General features: G+C 38.5%; 1 pseudogene; it reads right to left on the bottom strand.

Moving 5' to 3' along the window:
• Positions 1-9,276: 9,276 nt before the first annotated feature.
• On the bottom strand, positions 9,277-10,000 carry LOC137724982 (BURP domain-containing protein 3-like; annotated as a pseudogene).
• Positions 10,001-22,081: the final 12,081 nt, after the last annotated feature.

Raw genomic sequence — 22,081 nt, 5'->3', positions numbered from 1 at the left:
AGTTCATGTCACAAGGCTCGCAATGCGCACCCTGTATTTCTTCTTCCAACATTCATCACTTCCACAATGAAAGCATGTTCCTTTGGATTTTCTTGCCTTCTTCTTATGCAAACTTTTCCTTGTGATTGCATTCTCATTCTCATTGTCCCCTTTGAAACTTTGTTCAAACTCACAACACATGTCAATCATCTCAGAAAAAGTATGGTTGAATCTATTCACTTCATAGTTTACAATAAACTTAGTGAAGTCATCCGAGAGAGATGTAAGGAAAAAGTTTTGGGCCATTTTCCTATCGATGGGAGTTCCTAAACTCTCAAGATCTTGGAAAGATCCCTTCCATCTTTTGTCCATGTTTTTGGACCAATGTCCCCTTTGCCATTTTGGCATTCAACAAACTACAAACATTTGAGAATCGTACATTATTAGTCTCAATGCCATGCATCTTATGCAAACTATCAACCATGGCATAAGAAGCATCCATGTGCTTATGTAGCTTCTTAAGCTCCTCACTACGTTAAGTGAAGATTAAGCATTTGACTTGTAAGTCATCCTCATAGTGTCTAGCATAACTTTGACACTCTTCCTTTGAAGCTAGTTTTATAGGAGGTACATGAGTAGGGGATTACTTGAGCACATACAATATGTGATTCACCTTTGGGACATTCTCAATGTGACGATACCAAGCAAGGAAACGTTGGCTTTAAGGCTCCTTTTCTCAAGTATAGTGGTAGGTGTAATTTTAGGCATGTTGTTTGCTACCTAACGTAACATAAATCGTATTAGATTGTTGATTTTAAAATAACTTGATCGGGTCTTAAGTCAAATGGTACCACCCACTATTTTTGGCAAATCCACATCCCTCTAAATGGAATCCGAGAGTTATTTTGAACCCTTAACGGGGTATGGGAGACTCAATATTACCAAGCCCATCTAATAATGATATGATGTTGGCTAGCGACAATAATGATGAGAGGATAACGCTTTAGTCATTTACAACTCTTGTAATTACCCATCTAGTTTGGCCTCTGGAGAATGTGTCTCGCAATGATATGATATTAGCACCATGACACTTAGTTAAGTCATTCCCACCATGCTAGTTCTTACACTAATTGTAGTTACAATATTCATGCATATTTGAACAACATCCACAACATTCAAGATGCCAAATTTTCAAGCAAAATTCATATTCAAAAAGCAAGAATGAAGCATATAACATTTACATTCAAATCATAAACTATGAAAAACACAAAACCCAAAATGATTCACCACACACTAGACCTAGGCTCTTGATGATTTTGTCCTAGTTAAGAACATGTGAGAATATTTGAACATACAAGCATACAAACAACTCTTAATGTAGGCATGCGTTCAAAACAATTCTATAAGCTCATGACTTTTAAAGCCTAGCGAATGGTGAACCTAAAGACTTTTTGCAAAAGAAAGAGAAAGTTTGAGCTTTTCTCACCCTTGAAGCTCATCCTTGTTCACACAAGGGATTCACCCAAGTGGAGGGCTTTCAAGTCACCTCCTTGCTCCTTGCTTATTTCCATTCTTATTGGCTCTTTGCTGCTTGAATTTTTTCACCTTTGCTTTTAGAAGATGTAAGGAAATGATCTCCAGAAGCACCAAAGGCTTTGTGCCTCTTAAGTCTGCACATCAAAGATGTATTCGTGAAGAGAAGATGGATGACTTAGAGAGATTTTTGATGCTATAAAAATTCCCTCTAAGTGGCGGGCCTCCTTGGAGAAAGTCCAGCTGGGGGAGTAGCACGATGGACCGACGTTTGCACAGGAGCCAATCGCCCCAACAATCAACTCCAGCCCATGTGGGCTTTAGTGCAGGAGGGGCCCCGAGCAACATGCCTGACACAAATCGGTGGCTCAAGAGCCTGAAGTGGGGGTGATGTAACGTTGACGTCAGGGCGACGTTAGCCACATTTCAGATTTTTTTGTGTCAGGCACGTGCATAACACGTGCACGTGGGGGCGTGTCCCCGACAAGTTTTCAGACTCTGGGGCCTGCGGCGTAGATTCTAAAATGTTACCGTTGCCTGGGACACGTGGCTTCTTCGCGTCTGTTGGATTTCAACGGTTACTTTTTATGGACCGTTGGATTCCCAACGGTAAAAAAAAAAAATTTCAAACCTTCATTAATTTCAGCCATTGGATTTGAGATTAATGGACCACGTTATTGGCTTTTATAAATTAAAAACAAAAACAGTAAAAAAATCTAAAATATTACTGTTGTGCCACGTGGCACAATCTGGAGGGTTGGATTTCAAAATTTTTTTAATCCAACGGCAGAAATTAATTATGTGAATAAAAAATTAATAAAAAATCCGAAATTTTTTTTTAAAAATTAAAAAAAAAAAATAACTTTTCTATAAATACCTTCTCATTATCTTCTACCTTACACCACAATTTCATATTTTCTCAAGTACTTTCAATCACATTCAAATCTTTCTCTCAAACTTTCAATCCAATTGGTTTCCAACAAAATGACTAATGATGCAGGTACGAATTGGATGCTTATTGAAGATGTTACGTTGTGTTCTAGCTGGGTTGAAGTTACTCATGATCCGATTACGGGTAATGATATGTAGTTGCGAGAAATGTGGAGTCTTATTCATACCAATTATCTTGAGAAAATTGGTGGGAAAAGAACCAAAGAATCGATGTCTAGTCGTTGGAGAATACTCAGTCAATTGTTTAGTATGTGGAGAGACACCTTGGCACAAGCTAGTAGTAATCTTCGAAGTGGGGAAAATTTAGCAGATCAAGTAACAATATATTATTTATTTGTTTGTACTATACCCAAATTTACATTAGCTACTTTGATTATAATTAATTATTTTCCCGCATTGTGTAGACATTTTAGGCACAAGCTTGGTATAATGCTGAAACCAAAAACAAAAACAAATCATTCAACTGGTGGGAATGTTGGAATATTGTCAAATATTGTCCTAAATTCAGAGTTATGCCTGTCGGCCCAGAAGTTGTCGTGAACAGCACTCATCTACACTCTACGCCTGATCATGCCTGGTATGTTCATGAAGATGATGCAGAAGAAGTGCTGGAAACGCCCCTTGAACAAGCATTGGGGTCGACCTGTTATCCAATTAGGCCTCAAGGTAAGAAGGCTTCAAAGAGAAAAGGGAATGCTTCCAAGAATGATTATGCAAAATATATGGAAGAATTTATTCGCCAAGATGAATTGACTTTGGCGCGGGAAATGGCTAAATTTGAGGTTGATAAGGCTAGAAAGGATGCAAAAGCTGTAGCTATTGAGAGATTATTTCAAGCTAATGAGAGAGAAAGAGAGCTATTTAGGCAAGAAAGGGAAAAGCTTAGAGAAGAAAGAAAGGCTCAACAAGATTGCGACATTATGAAGGAGCCTGTAAAGGCGATGTTTCTGAATTCTAAATATTTTTGAAATTCGGAGAAAGCGGACGTGGTGCGAAGGAGGCGTGCAAGAGAAGCGAGAGCAAGAGGAGATAGTCCTAGCACGACAAGAGGAGATAATCCTAGAACCACAAATTGGTTAGGTGATGATTTTCCATTCACGAGGAACTAAGGAATTTGTTTTTAATCGGAACCCATAATTTTCCAATCACTTTAGGTTGTAATTTCTTATTTATTGAGTAGAGTACTTTATGTTGTTTCTAATTTATTGAATTTAGTACTTTATTTAAACTAAGAGTATATTTATTTAATTTGGTAATTTATTTAAACTAGGAGAATCTTTATTCAAAATGACATAAACAAACCACATAAAATTACATAAATATACCAAATAAAAAAAAAAATACTCACTAAATGAACTTAAAAAACACACCAAATAAAATTAAATAAACACACCAAATAAAAACAAATACACTAAATGAACTTAAGTATGTTGAGCATGTTTCAATTCCCACTGGTGCTCTATCAAGTCAATTTGCCAGGCATTGTGCATATATGGGTCCTGATGTGCAGCATATTGTTGAATGAGCCTTTCATTGTAACGTCCATCCCCTTCTAATGGTTCGTGTTGCACGGGTTCTTTGTTGGCATCATGAGCACAATATATTTATGTTCTGGAATTGTTCATTGTGTCTGGCTCATATTCATCAACGACATCATAATCGTATTCATCTTTCATAATCATGTTGTGAAGAATGATGCATGTCATCATGATGGATTGAAGCGACTCTAAATCAAACATTATGGCAGCACCCTTGACGCCCAACGAGCTTGAAGGATACCAAAACAATGCTCTACATCCTTCCTACACCCATCTTGACAACTTGCAAAATGTTTCTCCTTTGCACTTCCCAGACGTGGCACTGTTTTGACAAACGATGACCACCTTGGGTAAATGCCGTCTGTTAGGTAGTATGGCCCGTGGTACTTATGTCCGTTGACCCAGTATGTGACTCTTGGTGCTTTTCCATGCAAGACATCATTGAAAACTGGGGATTAGGCCAGGATATTGAGGTCATTTTGAGCTCTCTGAAAACCGAAAAAACGTGCCAGATCCATATATCAAATGAAGCCACCGCCTCCAAAATGATACTTTTTGCTCATTTTCTGTCCCCATAAGCTCCTTGCCATGCACTTGGACAGTTTTTCTAGGTCCAATGGTGTTGTGAAAATTAACTTGACACACAAATTAAACCCTAATGTTGACAATTGTAGTATATATGTAAGTAGGGATCGTTCTAGACCGGGGATTAATTAGGGATGCTAATCAACACAAATAAGACTTAAAAACACTAAACTAGACTTTATAGACTCAAAACTGACTTAAAACACTCAAAACAGTAACACACAATAAAAAATACTCAATTCTAGACCTAACAAGTGATTTTGACGAAAATAAGACTTAACTTGACTCAAAAGACCAAAAGAAAATAGATTTTTACTCAACTAACAAGACTCAATGGAAAGGGGATTGTTTTTGACGAATTTAAAACTTAAAACAGAACTTTGCATAATACCGAATTTGGTGAATTAAAAAGGGTGAAAGGCTAGTTAGAGGGTCATTTTCCACACATGACATATGCATACAAACCAATTTCCAGTTATGATTCCTTTAGACTATGAATGACAACACCCCAAGTTAGCCGTGATAACACAAATTAACCATCAGATTTTCCTTAACTCATTGAATTGGATGGGATACGCATCACAACCAAATTATCCTTATCAAATTCCCTAACTATGAAAAGCATGATACTCATACCAAGGATTTACTTAACACAATCATGACTAGTGACTTCCACTACTTGTGAATATAAGTTCATAACGATTAGGTGAAACTCCCTTATACTCTAGTATCAAATTCATGCATGCAAATTAAGTGTCGACCCTCAATCAACATACAAAAACATGTTTTGATAACTCAGATAAGCAAATCACATTCAAGACTCAAGAAACAATAACTGGATGTAATCAATTCATATAAAACATATAATCATGGCTTCGAATTCACCTCCAACTATAAAGAAATTAGTTCCTCATGCTCATCATAATTGAAAACCAAATTAAAATAAACATTGAACTAAAACTAAGGATAGAAAGAACCCAAAAACACTCCACACTCCAATGGCAAACTTGCAGCACTCCCTTGGATGGCAGGTTGCACGATACTCTTCTTTTCCTTCCTTCCTTGCTGCGGCACTAGGGTGATTTGGATGTATGTGGTGTGAATTATGGTGTTTGATGGCTGAATGAATGAATGAATGAGTGAGTGAATGGATGGGTGGATGCCTAGGTGCGGCACAAGCTTAAATATATATATATATATATATATATATATATATATATATATGATGCATGGCAAACCTTAGGGAAATCAGATTAGGGTTTGGTAGAAATCAGGTGGGAAAAGGACTAGGGTGCACCAAAATCTGAAGGGAAAAGGATTTCTCAATTCTCTAAGGAAAAGGATTGTAGGTTCTAGAGCTTTTAGAAGAGGGAGAGGCGCCACCTTTCTAGGGATTTTAGAAACAATGTGTTTTGTGGCAGAAATTGGGACTTCTAGAAGGGATAAAGGGGAAGGGTGCGGCACCCTTTTAGGAGCATATAAGACTTCTAGAAATCAGGTATTTAGGTCCCTTTGTAGCTAGAAATAAGGTAGAACAAGATTAGGTTAGGATAACGTTTGGATAAGATAAGGTTGTTTGGATAATGTTCCATGTTTCTTGCTCTTTCCTTATCTTTTTTGTCTTGAACTTGTTTCTCCAGATTTGTAGCATGTTCCTAGCCTCTTTTGACTTCAAATTCGCCCATCCACCTTGCTCCATATGCAAGCTATCCATTCCATGCCCAAAACTGCTCCAAATAGCTCCAAAATGCACTTTCTTGCTTCCTTTGTCATTAAGACCTACAAACACACAAAAATAGCTTAAATCACTATAATAAGTTGAAACTAACTATGTAAATGCAAGAAAACAAGCTAACTAAGTCGCATAAATATGCTTCTATCAAGTGCATATAGTCGATGCTTCTAATCATCCCAGGAAAACCTTGCATCTCGGCCTTCTTCAGAAGCCTTTGCAACTCCATCTTAGTAGGTCTCCAGAGGTACTCTGCAGTGTAGAGAGATTCGATTGCAAAGAAAAACCTCATTAGGGACTTAAGAATGATTGATTTCCCCTTCTCACTATCTTATCCACTTGGTTTGCAGATACTCTATATGCAAGCATCCATAGTAATTTTTTGTTCAGGAAGGAGACCCGTACCACCAAAAAAATCATTCTTTTGCACAAAGTAAGAATCATGGTTGCAAACAACAATCATGATTTTGTTGAACAAATGTTGTTCCATTCTAAAACAACATCTAAAGTACGTATCAGGGAATGCACTATTACGGACAAAATAATTGTCCAAAAGATCCTTACCTCATCGTTGCCTACTTCTATCAATGTTTGTGGAACGGCTGGGCCTGCAGATCTGAGCCACAGCTTGGATGACTCAACGAGAATGTGAGGCTCTTTGGCTTCTTGCTTCATCATCTCTCATTCTACGTTCCTCATCCTCATCCTCTTCTATCTCATTTTGGGTCACCTGGAGACTGAACATTTATTCCCCTTGCTTAAACAATTCTTTCTCTTACTCCTCGATTTCCCACAACATCCTTGAAGAAGAAGACATTGCAAGAAGGAAGCAAAAACTATGAATAATGATAGAGATTTTGATTTTGGTGTATGATTTCTTAGGATGGATGGTGAGTTATATGGAGGAAAAAGAAAGGATTAGGTTGTAGATAATGCCACATGGCATGCCATCATTCTTTAAAAATCTAATTGAAATCTATCCTCAAAGATTGTAAACAGATTGTGACACGTGGCACGACGTGATTGGTTAAAATTTTTATCGGAAATCTATCCTCAACGATTCTGAAAAGGTAACGCCACATGGCATGATGGCATTGGATAAATATCTTATCGAAATCTATCACCAAAAATTGTCTTCTCGGATAATGACAAGTGGCTCAACGAGAATGATTAAAAATCTTATCCAAAATTACAAATAAAATTATTTTTTAAAATAAAAAATACTAATATTTTATTGCCTATTGCCATGGCTATTCAGTGCAGGGGTGAAGATGCAAAAGGCAGTTACTGTTCATTAAAGACAGTTACATTAGAGGCTATTCAATAGTGACTTGCCCTAAGAGGCCTTTGCAATACTGGAGTTGCTCTTATTGGAAAGAGAGAGTGAAATGTTTCTCTTTTTGTCCAAAGAAAACCTTGTTGAGCTTTTGCCTATAACTTCCTTTTTGTACTCACTCAAAAGTGAGTGGCAATTATGCAAACTTACTCACCATGGCCGGCTTCTCTTAGTTTCTTTGGCTGATTCCCATTTTGTTTTAGTTGTCATACAACTTAAACATAATAGGCCTTAGGACCAAAACCGTTTTGGGCCTCGAAGCCCAAAACTAACTTAAAGGCCCAATTTGAACCTTTCGTAATTAATTAAATAAATAAATAATCTTGACCATTCTCAATTAAACTATTTAATTACTTATCCTTCTCATTTATATATCTTCACGTTCATCCTTACTCGGTCTGCGATCCATTAGTTTCTGTTTAGCAAAGCAGTGGGCGATTGTTACTCTTAACGATCGATTGTGAATTGAAACAACATTTCAATTCTCCCTTTGATGAAGATTAGTGTTTTGCTAATCTTAGTGCTTCCACAAACCATAAGTGACACCTAGCAATATGTCATAGCTACCCATGCTAAGCAGAAGTGGTTGGAGAACCTATCCAGTTACAACTACAATGTAATATGGTTAATTTCTAACACAATACTCTTGATCACATTGTTTAAGTGATAGTTTGTTTCATGTTTACTATCCAACATGATACTTCTCTATATGATTTAATTGAATATGATTTAGAATATTCCTCTTAAGTCATATTCATATGCTTTGGCCAAAGACTCTTGAATCATATTTCAAAGTATTCTCCTTTCATCATGGAAGGTTAGAGATCCCTTGTTATCCATTCACATGCCTACATGACTACGTAGCTTAACCCCAACAATTTCGTGGACATTTTCAATTGCCTTTGACATAGTCAAAGATCAAGGACCTAACATCAGACAATTATGATGCCTCAAGTCAGATGACTACTTTGCATATTGCAACTCATGAGCTCTGATATGACATGTATGTTTGAACTCCCTTTTGATCGTTGTTTAGTTTAATCAATTACCATTTCGAGTACATATGTGTTTGTCATAGTGTCCAACACTAAATGTCTTGAGACTTGTCATACTTAGGCTTGAAAATTGGCAACACTTGAGGAGGCGTGTTGAGAATGAATCTCATATTGATGGGAGAATGTCCTTGCATGGGTTTATGAGGTTGAGTTATTCTCCATATTACCAATTGGTTTATGGTAGAACCTTAACTTCTTTAAATTACCTGCTCCCTTGCCTATGACGACTGCTGTTTTTCACAAATTGACCTCATTTTCTTCTCTTTCTCCTCCCTCTTTCCAGGTGCAAAACCCATTCGATACTACAACTTTACTAAGATTAGGGGTTGAATGAGAGATAAAGAAGCTCGGGTGAGGAGAGTAGTGACCGCTTATGTAGCTATGTGGTTGTTGATGAGTGATCCGTTAATATATTGTCATATGGCGTTTTTCCCATGAAGGAAACATCCCATTATTATGAGATTCTTTTTTGTAATTATACCTAGCGGGATATCATGCTATCTCTTATTGAAATATTCTTACAGGGGAAGCACATTGCCAAGTGATCATGCCAGGTAGCTAGACTTTCTATTTTAGAACCCAGGCAATTTCGCTGTCGGTAAGAAAAAGGCAGATGGTAACCGTTCCTGGTTTAACTTTCGCCTCTTGTAAGGCATAACTATTTGGGTTCCATCCAGATGTGTCTCAGCTACTGCTTTCGCTGTTGTCCCGTCAGATCCTTGCAGAGGCACCATATAAGCCTTAGTTCTTCCAAATGTATGGCAGTAGTGGATGGCATATGGGTAGCTCATCTTGTGACACACAATGACTCTTTTCTTATCAGCGACAGAAAGGTTCTTCATTTCGGGGGATATTGTGTAATTCTACATAGTGGCAGCTCCTTTTTCCACCTCTGTGGAGATTGCTAATTAATATTTCTTTCGTGCTTAGAAGTGGCGTATTCAATCACCGACTCTAAAGAGGTGGTACACTGTTTTTCTTCTCCTTTAAAGCCCTGAGTTTGGTATTCCTAGACGGTTTCTTTATTTATAACCTCTTCCACAGACCTCGGTTTCACTGAATATTGATTGAAAATTTCTGGCAGTTCGAGAGATGAGAAGGGGATTGATTCTGCAGTTTTGTGGGACAAGAAAGTTGTTCTTGTTGAATTTGTAGCCAAGTGATGTTTCATTGTTTTCCCAGGATGCATGTCCTTCTCCACAAAGAAAATTACTCTATTCAGGACCCCAATTTTAGGGTAATGTCTAAAGGGTGGGTCATTTTGGACAACATCTTGGCTCAAGAAATCCATGTCTCTTTGGTATATTCTAAAGGGTGGGTCATTTTGGGCAGCATCTTGGCTTAGAAAAGACTAGTCTTCATTGCCAACACTAGTGAAGTCTGCAGATTTATGAACATAAATGGAGAAAAAGAGTAAGTTTTAAGATGATGATTGATTTTTACAAAGGAATTGTTATAATTAGCAAATTGACAAAAATAGTCACAATTCCCTAATTCTTCTTACGTATTTTTTTATTTTATGTTTCATTCAATGAGGATTGCAGGATAACTATTTTGGAGTATCAATACTAACCCATAATAGTTTGTGACGGTTCATTTGATTAGTACATACATTTCAAAATAATTGTACTATCTACATATACTTTCTTCATATTAAGAGAACCAAAGAGTATTAATTCAATTCAGTTTTGTATCCAATTTCTTTCCCATTCACTAATTTTTCTCTATCCAGCAATGACTTCCTCCTACACACATGCATAACATGTTTCAAGACCAGTGTTTATGGATACAACTCCAATTTCATTCAATTATTCCTATTCCTTTAAAATACCCTTCAAAAGAATCAAATCATTTTTTTCTATTCTTTTTTCTTTCATACAAGTAAAATGATGGGATAAGCTCTATGAGTAAGAGATTGTATATACAAACCAGGTTGGACAAGTTGACTAAGAGCTTTTGGCATTGGTGTGTCTAGAAAAATGGAGTTCTAGTAGTAAAGTTGAGGTGGGAGTGAAGTAGTAGCATGGTTTGCCACCACCACCAGTGTCAGCTGCAAATAGTTAAAATTCTCATTAGTTCGAGCTAAAGGAAATCAGATACACACGCACCCAAACACATATATGATTAAAAAAAAATCATTGTGAAATTCAATTTTACGGTGTTTACTTGCATTGAGAAAAGCAAAGATTTTGAAAAGAAGGAACCCCATTAAAAAGGATGAAACAAGAAACTCAGGCTCCTATGGTAAACAACAGTAGATTGGTTCGATTTTTATAAAGGAAGTCAGAACTAAAGTGCCAAATTTGTTGGGATGAGGTGTAAAACATGCAGCCCTATGCACATGCCTTGTGTGAAGGTCCTCATCTGCTTCTAGATTAATTATCTGTCACCATTGAAAAAAAAAAAAAAATTACCTGTCACCAGTGGGTGAAACAGAAAATGCAGAGAATGCAGTGGCCTATAAATAATTTTTTTTTCTTATTCGTTTCTTTGTGCGGAAAAAAATGGAGAATTTAATTCAACATTAACCTAGTGGCTAGTGAACACTATTCTAAAAAATTTTGCCTAGGCGCTAAGCAGCTGGTTACTGCCACAATAATCTCTAAGCGTTTAAAAATTAATAAAGGACAACTAGACTTGCTTAGGCGTCCACTGATGTGATAGAAACTAACACACAAATTAAACCCTATTAAGATAGCTGTAGTATATGAAAGTAGGGATCATTCTAGGTCGGGGATTAACTAGGGATGCTAATCTACTCAAATGTGACTCAAAAACATAAAACTAGACTTAGAAGCACTTAACTAGACACTAAAAACTCAAAACACACTAAACAGACTCAAAACAAACAGACTCAAAACACTAAATTGGACAGATTTGAACACGTTTCTAAATAATCTAACACACTTAATTAAAGGGGGGATTGATTTCGAAGAAATTAATTAAACTAAACAGATTGCATAAACTAAGCAAGTTAGACACGAAATTGGGTGTTTTAAGGGTGAAAGCCTAGCTAGAGGGTCCTTTTCCACACATGAACCACATGCAACACAAATAGATTTCCAGTTATTATTTCTTTAAACCATAAATGAAAATGCCCCAAGTTCACCGTGAGAAGCACAAATTAACCTTCAGATTTTCCTAAATTCATTGAATTGGAATCAACGACGCAACCAAATTATTCTTATCAAGTTCCCTATATGAACTGCATAATAGAGATACATATCAAAGATCATTAAGTTCTATGAAAATCATGAGCATTGACAAGACATTCGTAACTATGAACAGCATGATACTCCTGCCAGGAATTTACTTAACCCGATCGTGATTAGCAACCTCCACTACTCATGAATATAAGTTCATAACGATTAGGTGAAATTTCCTTATATTCTAGCATCAAATTCATGCATGCAAACTAAGTAGGTCTCCTTAATCAACATACAAAAATAAGTTATCAATTAAACAGATAAGTAAATCGCATTCATGTTCTATGAAATAATAACTGGAGGAAATCAATTCATATCACACATATGTTCATGGGTTTGAATTCACCTCTAACTAAAAAGAAATTAGTTCCACATAATTGCAGAAATTAACAACGAAATCAACATAATTGTAAGACTAAAACAAGGATAGGAGACACCCCAGAGACGCTCTAGCACTCCCAAAAGCTTGGGCATAGGCACGGAACAAAGGCTTCTCCCTTCCTTCCTTCTCCTTGCTGCGGCACACCTTTGAAACTCTCTAAAAATCTCTCAATTGCTCTCTTCTGTGTGTTTTTCTTTTTTGCGGCATAATGATGAGGTATTTATAGGGTAGGGATGTGGCACATTGTCATGATTGGAGAGGGATTGATATGATACAAATTCATGTAGAAAAAGGATTACACAACACACTCCAACAAGGATGCAACCTGCGGCAGATTCTAGAGCTTCTAGAAGGGTTGTTGCGGCACCTTTTTAGGAGAAGAGATAGGCCTTCTAGAACCAGGTTTTTATGTGTTCTAAACTAAAAATAACTCCCCTTGGTAGCTGGAATTAAGGTGAAATAGGATTAGGATAGGGTGAGATAAGATAAGATTAGTGTGGATAATGTTGGATAAGATAAGGTTAGATAAGGTTCTATGTTTCTTGCTGTTTTCTTATCTTCTTTGTCTTGAATTTGTTTCTCCAGATTTGTAGCATGTTCCTAGCCTCTTTTGAATTCAAATTCGTCCATCCACCTTGCTTCATTCATAAGCTATCCATTCCAAACCAAAAACTGCTCCAAAATGCACTTTCTTGCCACTTTTGCCATTTGAACTTACAAACACACGAAAATAAACTAAATCACTATAATAAATGGAAATTAACTAAGAAAATGCAAGGAAACAGACTAATAAAGTCGCATAAATATGCTCCTATCAAATTCCCCCACACTTAGTTTTTGCTAGTCCTCGAGCAAAAGAAAACAAACAAAACATAACCTAAACCTTCCAACAATTGCCTCAGGGATTTCCAATGAAACACAACATGTTAAAAAACATCACTACTCCCACAGATTTTAGCTATCCTTACCCTCGAACTCATACTTCATCGCAGTAATCACTTACTAGCTCGCATTTAATCAATTAAAACAACATTTTGAATGTAGTAACATGCCTTAGAGAATCCCTCAATTCCTCATCGGATATACTCTCTATTTTCACACAGATTTTCTGACTACACTTCCTACACTAGGTATATGTGAGAAGATTGATGTAAACATGTAGACTTGTGAACATGTAGACTAGCACTCACATATGTTATAACAAAAAAAGCACTTTCTGGAATTATTAACATGTATATGATCTCATGAATGGAATGCCACTACTTAGACGCGAGAATCAGGGATACCATATGCTCGTACCAATTTTAAACTCCACATATTGAAACACATAACAATCAAGATAAAAGTCTAAAGGTTGTAATGGGGCTAAGGTATTGGCTAAAAAAGAAAGGTAAGGATAAACAAAAGTTCTTAAAGCGATAGTAAGCAAAGTAATGAAATAAACACTTAGAATTCACTTTTGAATGCATAAATCAACTTTAAACACCCATGGGAGATTCACACAACACTTAGGGCTAGATTCAAACTTTTGGACCCATTCTTCAACAACCAATACTTGTGAGTTCATTCTCACTTATTTTCAACTCTTTTTCTTTCTTTTCTTCAACTTTTTCTTTTTTTTTTCTTTTTCACATTTTTTTCTTTCTTTGGCACACAAACATACAACCTTTTAAATCTCCAACGAAAAACCTTCCCCCACACTTGTTTTTCTGCAAATTGTAGATTAGGAGGAATTCTCTCTAAGTCATGCTCCACTATCCTTTAAGAACAAGGGTATGGATAGTCCTATTCTAGGCTAGGTAAGGATAATATGGCTTAAAATAGGCTAACTAAGGCTCAACGGGGTTAAACCTACAATACATATGCAAAGGGTAAGGCTTTTTGGCTCTGACATAACTAAACAACTTCATCTTGTTATATGTTATGCACTCAATTTTATGCTTTGAATGAAACAGACATGAGTTCTAGTATTTGGATCTATAGTGATGAAACGCATTCTAAGTAGCAACCAAGCAAAGAAATAATGAGATCATGCAAAGACTTTAGAAAACAAGAACATCTCAGATTAATAACTCTCCAAATAATGTATAGGCTCAAGTCTCTCAGGGTTGTAGCATTAGTTTGAGTTCCTTCCTTCAAGCATGTTACAAAGACTGTTTTTTTCTCTTTGTGATTACATGTGAATTCGTAAATGACAACTACAACTAAGCATAAACCAAAGAGCATATCAAACTTCCACCCATGTTTGTAACTTTCTTTAACAGTTATGTAATTAAAAACCAAATCCTCATCATTGTGTTGGAAGGTACCCTAAGACACAAACAAACTTCAAAAATGACTCTTTTTGAGTTTTTTCAAACCAATTTTCGAATTTTTTTTTCAAAATTTTCATATTTCCCTTTCAAAACACATTAAAACACTTCAAAACACACTAAAAACGCTTAAAAACAGTGGAAACAACATTAGAAGTGATAGGTGATAAAATCTGACGCCCCCACACTTAAACCAAACATTGTCCTCAATGTTGCAAACATAGACTCACATACAAACAATCAAACACACAACTAACAAACATGACAATTATGGCAAAGTAAAAAGCAATAAAGAGTAGGGTAAAAGAAAGCAAATATGATTGTAGGAGTCGAAGATTCCTAGTTCTCTTTATTTGAACACATGGGTTGCCTCCTAAGAAGCGCTTGCTTTAACGTCTTTCAACCGGACGATACCTCCATTCAAGCTCCATTAGTGCCCACGGAATGGAGGGGTATCTCCTCCACGACATGCTCCCCAAAATACTCATGCATTGGCTCTATGAACGGAAGGGGATAATGATCCTTCCTGATTGTGGCCTTGAGCTTCCTAAAGTCAATGTAAATTCTCCCACCACCTTGGATTTGATTGGGTATCTACACCAAAGAAGGTAGTTGAAATAGGAATTGGAATTGGAATAGGTGGCGCACCAATGTATTGCAATGAAGACTTAAAAGTGGCAACACTGTCCACAAAATCACTATGGATGCTCTCGGCCAGATTGGGTGTTTTGAGGGCAGTGGTGTGTTCTTTGTGCTCTACTCCAATTCCCTCTTCGATGGTGGTTCGAAATACATCCTTCTTGATAGTTGTTGAACGTTCATGCCCTATATTTTTATTCACATCAATGGCAAGAACGAACACCATTATGATTCTTAACAGATTTAGAAACATTGAATTTAATAATATCACCACCAAACTCCATTGTTAACGATCCCTTGGCCACATCAATCTTGGTTTGGGCTGCTTTCATGAATGGTCTTCCAAGTAGGATCGGCAATGGTGGAGAATGGGCCGAATCTTCCATTTCAAGTGCATAGAAATCAGCCGGAAAGATTAAATGATTAACTTGCACCAAAACATCTTCCAAAACTCCTTTTGGATATGCATTAGAACGATCGGCTAATTGAATTATAACACCATCATTTTTAAGCTCTTCTAGGTTCATAGATGCATAATTAGAGTAGGGCATTACATTAATGGAAGCACCTAAATCTAACATAGCTTGTTCAAACTTTGTATTACCAATTACATAAGGGATTGTGAAACTACCTGGATCTTTGCATTTAGGAGGCAATTTCCTTTGTAACATTGCAGAAACATTTTCACTTACATGTACCACCTCTTTCTCCCGAATTCGCTTCTTTGTTGTACAAAGCTTCTTCAAAAACTTAGCATAAAAACTTAGCATACTTCGGAATTTGCTTTATTGCATCAAGGAGCGGGATATTTACTTGCACTTTCCTAAATGTCTCTAGAATGTCTTTTTCATTTTCTTCATTCCTAGATTGCATAAACCTGTGAGGGAAAGGCACATTTGGTGGAATAACGTTAGAAGGAATTGAATTTGAACCTACTTTAGTTAAGTTAGATGGAATAGGGTGCTTAGGGGGTTGCGGCAAGGGGTGTGCTTCCCTTGCCATGACTTTGGCATCCTCCTCTTCCTCGAGCAGCAGCTTTTCATCCTTCTTTTGACTTGATTTGGACGTTTGTGGGTTGGTTCCAACCTCCTTGCCACTTCTCAACGTGATGGCATTGGCGGTTTCAAATCCTCCTATTGGATTCACTATGGTTGAATTAGGTAGTTTGCCTTGTTCTCTAAATTGTCCCATGAATTCTGCCATTTGCCCCATTTGTTTCTTCAATTTGCCCATCTGTTTAGATTGATTTTGTAAACCCTGCGTCAAAGAAGTTAGTATTGGAAGAATTTTATCGTAATCCAAGGACGAACCTAAATTTGGTCGGGATTGGTGTGGGGGAGGCTGTGGTGGCTGCATAGGTCTTGAATAAAACTCCTCAGATGGTTGTCAATATCCTTCTTGTTGAACTTGTTGAGGTTCCCTCCACATAAAATTTGAATAATCTCTCAAATCTGAATTGTAAGTGTTGGAAAACAGGTTGTTACTTGATTGATTATGGCCTTGATAACCCCAGGCACCTCCATTCTCAGTTAATTGAGGGCGTTGATAAGTTTGATATCCTTGCCTATAGGACACACCAAATGTAGGGACACTTTGCATTGTGGTCCTTTCGATATACTATGACAACTGAGAAGTAAGATTCACAATTTGAGCTTGACCACTAGCAATTGCCATGTCTTGCTTCTATAGTACCTAAAATCAAAGAAAGAAAACTAAATCAAATATCAAAAGTAAAAAAAACAAAAAAAACAAAGGGATTAGCAATTTTACTAATCCTCGGCAACGGTGCCAAAATTTGATGTGATAGAAACTCACACACAAATTAAACCATATTAAGATAGTTGTAGTATATGAAAGTAGGGATCGTTCTAGGTCGGGGATTAACTAGGGATGCTAATCTACACAAATGTGACTTAAAAACATAAAACTAGACTTAGAAGCACTCTAAAAACTCAAAACACACTAAACAGACTCTAAACAACACAATACTAGCAAACAGACTCAAAACACTAAATTGGACAGATTTGAACACGTTTCTAACTAATCTAACACACTTAATTAAATAGGGGATTGATTTCAAAGAAATTAATTAAACTAAACAGATTGCATAAACTAAGCAGGTTAGGCACGAAATTGGGTGTTTTAAGGGTGAAAGCCTAGCTAGAGGGTCATTCTCCACACATGAACCACATGCAACACAAATCGATTTCCAGTTATTATTTCTTTAAACCATAAATGACAATGCCCTAAGTTAACCGTGAGAAGCACAAATTAACCTTCAGATTTTCCAAAGTTCATTGAATTGGACTCAGCGACGCAACCAAACTATTCTTATCAAGTTCCCTATATGAACTGCATAATAGAGATACATATCAAAGATCATTAAGTTCTATGAAACATCATAATACTCCTGCCAGGAATTTACTTAACGTGATCGTGAATAACAACCTCCATAACTCATGAATATAAGTTCATAACGATTAGGTGAAATTCCCTTATATTCTAGCATCAAATTCATGCATGCAAACTAAGTAGGTCTCCTTAATCAACATACAAGAATAAGTTATCAATCAAACAGATAAGTAAATCGCATTCATGTTCTATGAAACAATAACTGGAGGAAATCAATTCATATCACATATATGTTCATGGCTTTGAATTCACCTCTAACTAAAAAGAAATTAGTTCCACATAATTGCAGAAATTAACAACGAAATCAACATAATTGTAAAACTAAAACAAGGATAGAAGACACCCCAAAGACGCTCCAACACTCCCAAAAGCTTGGGCATAGGCACGGCACAAAGGCTTCTCTTTTCCTTCCTCCTCCTTGTTGCAGCACACCTTTGTAACTCTCTCAAAATCTCTCAATTGCTCTCTTCAGTGTGTTCTTCTTTTTTACGGCAGAATGATGGGGTATTTATAGGGCAGGGATGTGGCATATTGTCATGATTGGAGAGGGATTGATATGATACAAATTCATGTAGAAAAAGGATTAGAGAAGGGAAAAAGAGTGGGAATCTGACTCTTTTCATAAGTTGCGTGTTAGGATTTACTTTTACCATGCCGCATTTTTTCCAGGAGGTGATCTGCTCCATGAAATGCGCACCTGCTCAGTGTTCCCTAAATGCAGTTCGTGTGATGGTGGGGTTCTCGAACTTGAGCAGGTTCTTTAATCTTGGCTTAACCATAAATGAGTTTTGGTACTTTTTTGAGATCGACCACAAGGAAAATGTGGGCAGCTGAGATCTCGCCATAGGCTGCTCGATGCTTCTAGCAAAGGTGATCATGAGTGGGTGAGAGATACCTTGGAGGTGACCAGAGAGTGGGAGTCTGACTCTTCTCCTGAGCTGCATGTCCCGACTACCTTTATCAATGGTAAGTGACTTGCTTCATTCTTGTCCTGCTTGAATTTTGCTTAAGCTGTTCCATGACTTCAATTTATTGATCATCTTTCTTACTTTGCGTAGATTCGGAGTTTGGCTCAACTCCAAAGACTTCAGCAGATATAAAGAAAGTGCACGTCGCCTTGGATATTCCTGCTGAGTACCGTGAATGGCGTTAGCTGCTCAGCCCTCTTCGTCAGGAGAAAGGTGGCCTGCCTCCGGAGGAAGAGATAAAACTGATAAAGGATGAGGCGTTAGCTCGTCCGATCACTGCTGTAGAGCCTGCTGCCAATGATGGTAGTAAGAAGAGGTATTCCTCTCCTACTTGTGAGCCTTCTGTTGAGAAGAACCTAAGGAATTCTTCTGCTACTCGTGGGAGCTCATCTACTGCCGAGAAGCTTGTCATTGATCTAACTTCCCCAAAGGGGGCGAAGAAGACCGTTGAGCCTAAGCCTTTGAAACTTGTTGCTCCAAAGGTGACTGTTTTCATCGTTAAGAGACTTGCCCAGCGGAAGGGTTCGGCAACGCCTCCAATGTTCAAGTTTGTATCGAAGCATCCGTGGAGAGCTAAGTCTGGATCAGCTTCTGAGAGGCTCATCGCTATGAAGAACGGGAATGTGGATTCTGCAGCTAAGGTGGCGCCTGGGCCTGTTCCTTCTTTTGCTGTGACTGACTCATTTGCTGAGAAGGGGAAATTTGCTAGCACGGGTAGTTGTGAGAAATCCACTGAGTCTGAGGTAAGAGAGTTTCCCGAGGTTTGTGCGCTGCTGAAGGCTGACCTGTTTAAGGATGTCGATGCATGCGCCAAGTTTGTTGACGGTGTTGGGAAAGTTGTCATCCGCTCAGACTCATTTACGAAGCGTCCTGCCTACTTGAAGAGGTCATCCCTGATTGCTAAAATGCATAAGACCTTAATCCTAGCAGCTGAGTCTATGCGCGTTAATCAACATGTTGTCAAGTGTGCCAAGGAGGCCGAAGTGGCATTGGTGACTCGCCATTTTAAAGGGGTCTGATGTCTCTACCCCTACTTCTTTGCAGCTCGAGATCGCTCATCAGGAGATCACCCATTTGCATGCTAGGCTTAGTGCGACTCAAGTGATGTTGGAAGCTACAGAGAAGGAAGTCAGTCGTGTTTCTCCGGTAGTCGAGGACCTTGAGCGTGTCAATTCAAAGCTACGATCTGCTTGCTTTGCCAAGGACGAGGAGCTTACTTCATGCATGCTGAAATGTCTCATCTCAATTAGATTACCAGTAAGCTTGAGTCCAAGGAGGTGGATCTGCAAGGTGCGCTGTCTACCAGCGAGAACCTGAAAATGAATTGGATGAGCTATAGGGTGTTCACACTAGGCTCGTTGAGGAGAATGTGCAACTGAAGAATACGAAAGCTAGTCACGAAGTGGCGCTTGCTTCTTGCAAGGCCGATTTATACAAGTTTGGTTATGTAGACCATCTTCAGGGCAGGCCGTCAGATTATGAATTTTTCGAGAAGGACTTCGAGACTTTTTACATTTCTCCAGTTCATTTGCTTGATTTCTCATTTGAGGCTGCCTTTGGTGGAGCAGTTGAGGGTCAGGCAGTCCAGGCAGTGGTGACTGAGGATGAGCTGATGGAAGCGATGCGGCTGCTGAAGGCGTGGCAGTTGAGGAACCAATGGTTGTATAGGTTGCCAAGGAGTAGTTTTTTTGCTTAGACTTAGGAATTTTCTTCTTTTCCTTTTTGTTCTACTTTGCTTGAACTTCATTAGCCTTGGACCTGATTTATCAATTTGCTAGAAATTTAATAAACAGCTTTCCTTGTTTTTGCTTCATCCTTCTATTTGACCATGCCTTTTGTGAAACATTACCGTAGGGCGGACGTCTGGGTGAGCTACTTCAACGAAGCAGTTGATCCCACATCATCACTTAGATTTTAGTTTCATCTTCAGGGCTTCGGGAGGCTTGCCTGCTGGAGGCAACTTGCAAAACTTCGTCGTAGGATGGGCAGTTGAGTTGTCTACTTCGATGGAGCAGTTGACTCGCGTGGTCACTTTAGGCTTCAATTTTGGCTTTGATGCTCATAGAGCTTTACCTGCAAGAGTAAAGAGTGCGAGACTTCTAGCTTATAGGGCCAACGGCCAAACTTGTTACCTTCGTAGGAAGCAAACGAGTTCGTGTTGCTACTATAGCTGTGAATCTCGGCTTTGGATGGCCTCATGAACTTTTAGCCCTCCCAGGGTGTATTTGCAAAATGTTTAACCTATAGGGCCGGTGGCCAGACTCATGCTTCTCATGGGAAGTAGAGAAGTTCACATAGCCTCTATGGTTGTATTTCGGCTTTTGTGTGGCTTCTTGAGCCTTGGGTCTCCCGGGGCATGTTGCGAAGTGTTTAATTTATAGAGTTGTCGGGTAGACTCATACTTCCCGTAGGCAACAGAGAAGGTCAGTGTATCCACTATAGTTGTACCTCAGCTTTGTCCCAACAAAACTTAAACTGTAGACCGTCGGCCAAAAGCGCTGCTTATAAGTAAGCAGGCGAGTCCGCGTAGTCATAGCATGTGTAAGTCTCGGCTTACGGATTGCCTTGGGCTTTTACCCGTTGGGTTGTTGGCCGGGCATCTTACTTACAGAAGCAGACAACCCACGTAACCACTTCAGGCGTCATCCCTGGCTCTCAAGGCGTTTTAGGCATGAGGTGTAGGCAAAATCGGGCTTCAGAGGCCATATCCTTCTGAGTCACAACTTTAATTCCGTAGGTTGCTTAACTAGTATTACAACACTTTAAAATTAAGCCACTTCATGAAGATTTGCACGTCGAGGACGGACCATCTTGTCACATAAATTCTTTCGTGGGTAGGGGTCCTGCACTTAACATCTTTTCCGGTTAGAGACCCAGGATCCTGCAGAATTGAATAATTTAGTTGGCTAAGTCTATTCCATAGGAAGGACTATTGTGGCTAATTCTGGGAGTTGTCCGGCGCAGGTAGTTGTTGCACTCAGGGGAAACTGAGCAGTCGTACCACCCATCCACGTCCAGATGTTCCAGATTAGTTTACCCTATCACGTTGGATAGCTTACCTAGATAGGTGTTGGGGAATTAGCTTACCCTCTCGCGTTGGAAAGCTTATCCAGATGGGTGTTAGGGAATTAGTTTACCCTTTCGCGTTGGATAGCTTACCCAGATAGGTGTCGAGGAATTAGTTTACCCTCTTGCGCTGGAGAGCTTACCTAAATGGGCGTTAGGGAATTAGTTTACCCTCTCGTGCTGGAGAGCTAACCCTGATGGGTGTCGGGGAATTCGTTTACCCTCTCACCCTAGAGAGCTTACCCAGATGGGTGTCGGGGGATTAGTTTACCTTCTCATGTTAGAGAGCTAACCCTGATGGGTGTCCGAAAATTAGTGTAGCTTTCACACTAGAGAGCTTACCCCGATACGTGTCGGGAATTATTTACCTTTTCGCGCTGGAGAGTT

This window comes from Pyrus communis, chromosome 2 (assembly GCF_963583255.1).
Source record: "Pyrus communis chromosome 2, drPyrComm1.1, whole genome shotgun sequence".
Classification (NCBI taxonomy): domain Eukaryota; kingdom Viridiplantae; phylum Streptophyta; class Magnoliopsida; order Rosales; family Rosaceae; genus Pyrus; species Pyrus communis.
Note: the sequence above shows the minus strand (reverse complement) of the source record. Positions and strands in the feature narration are given on the sequence as shown.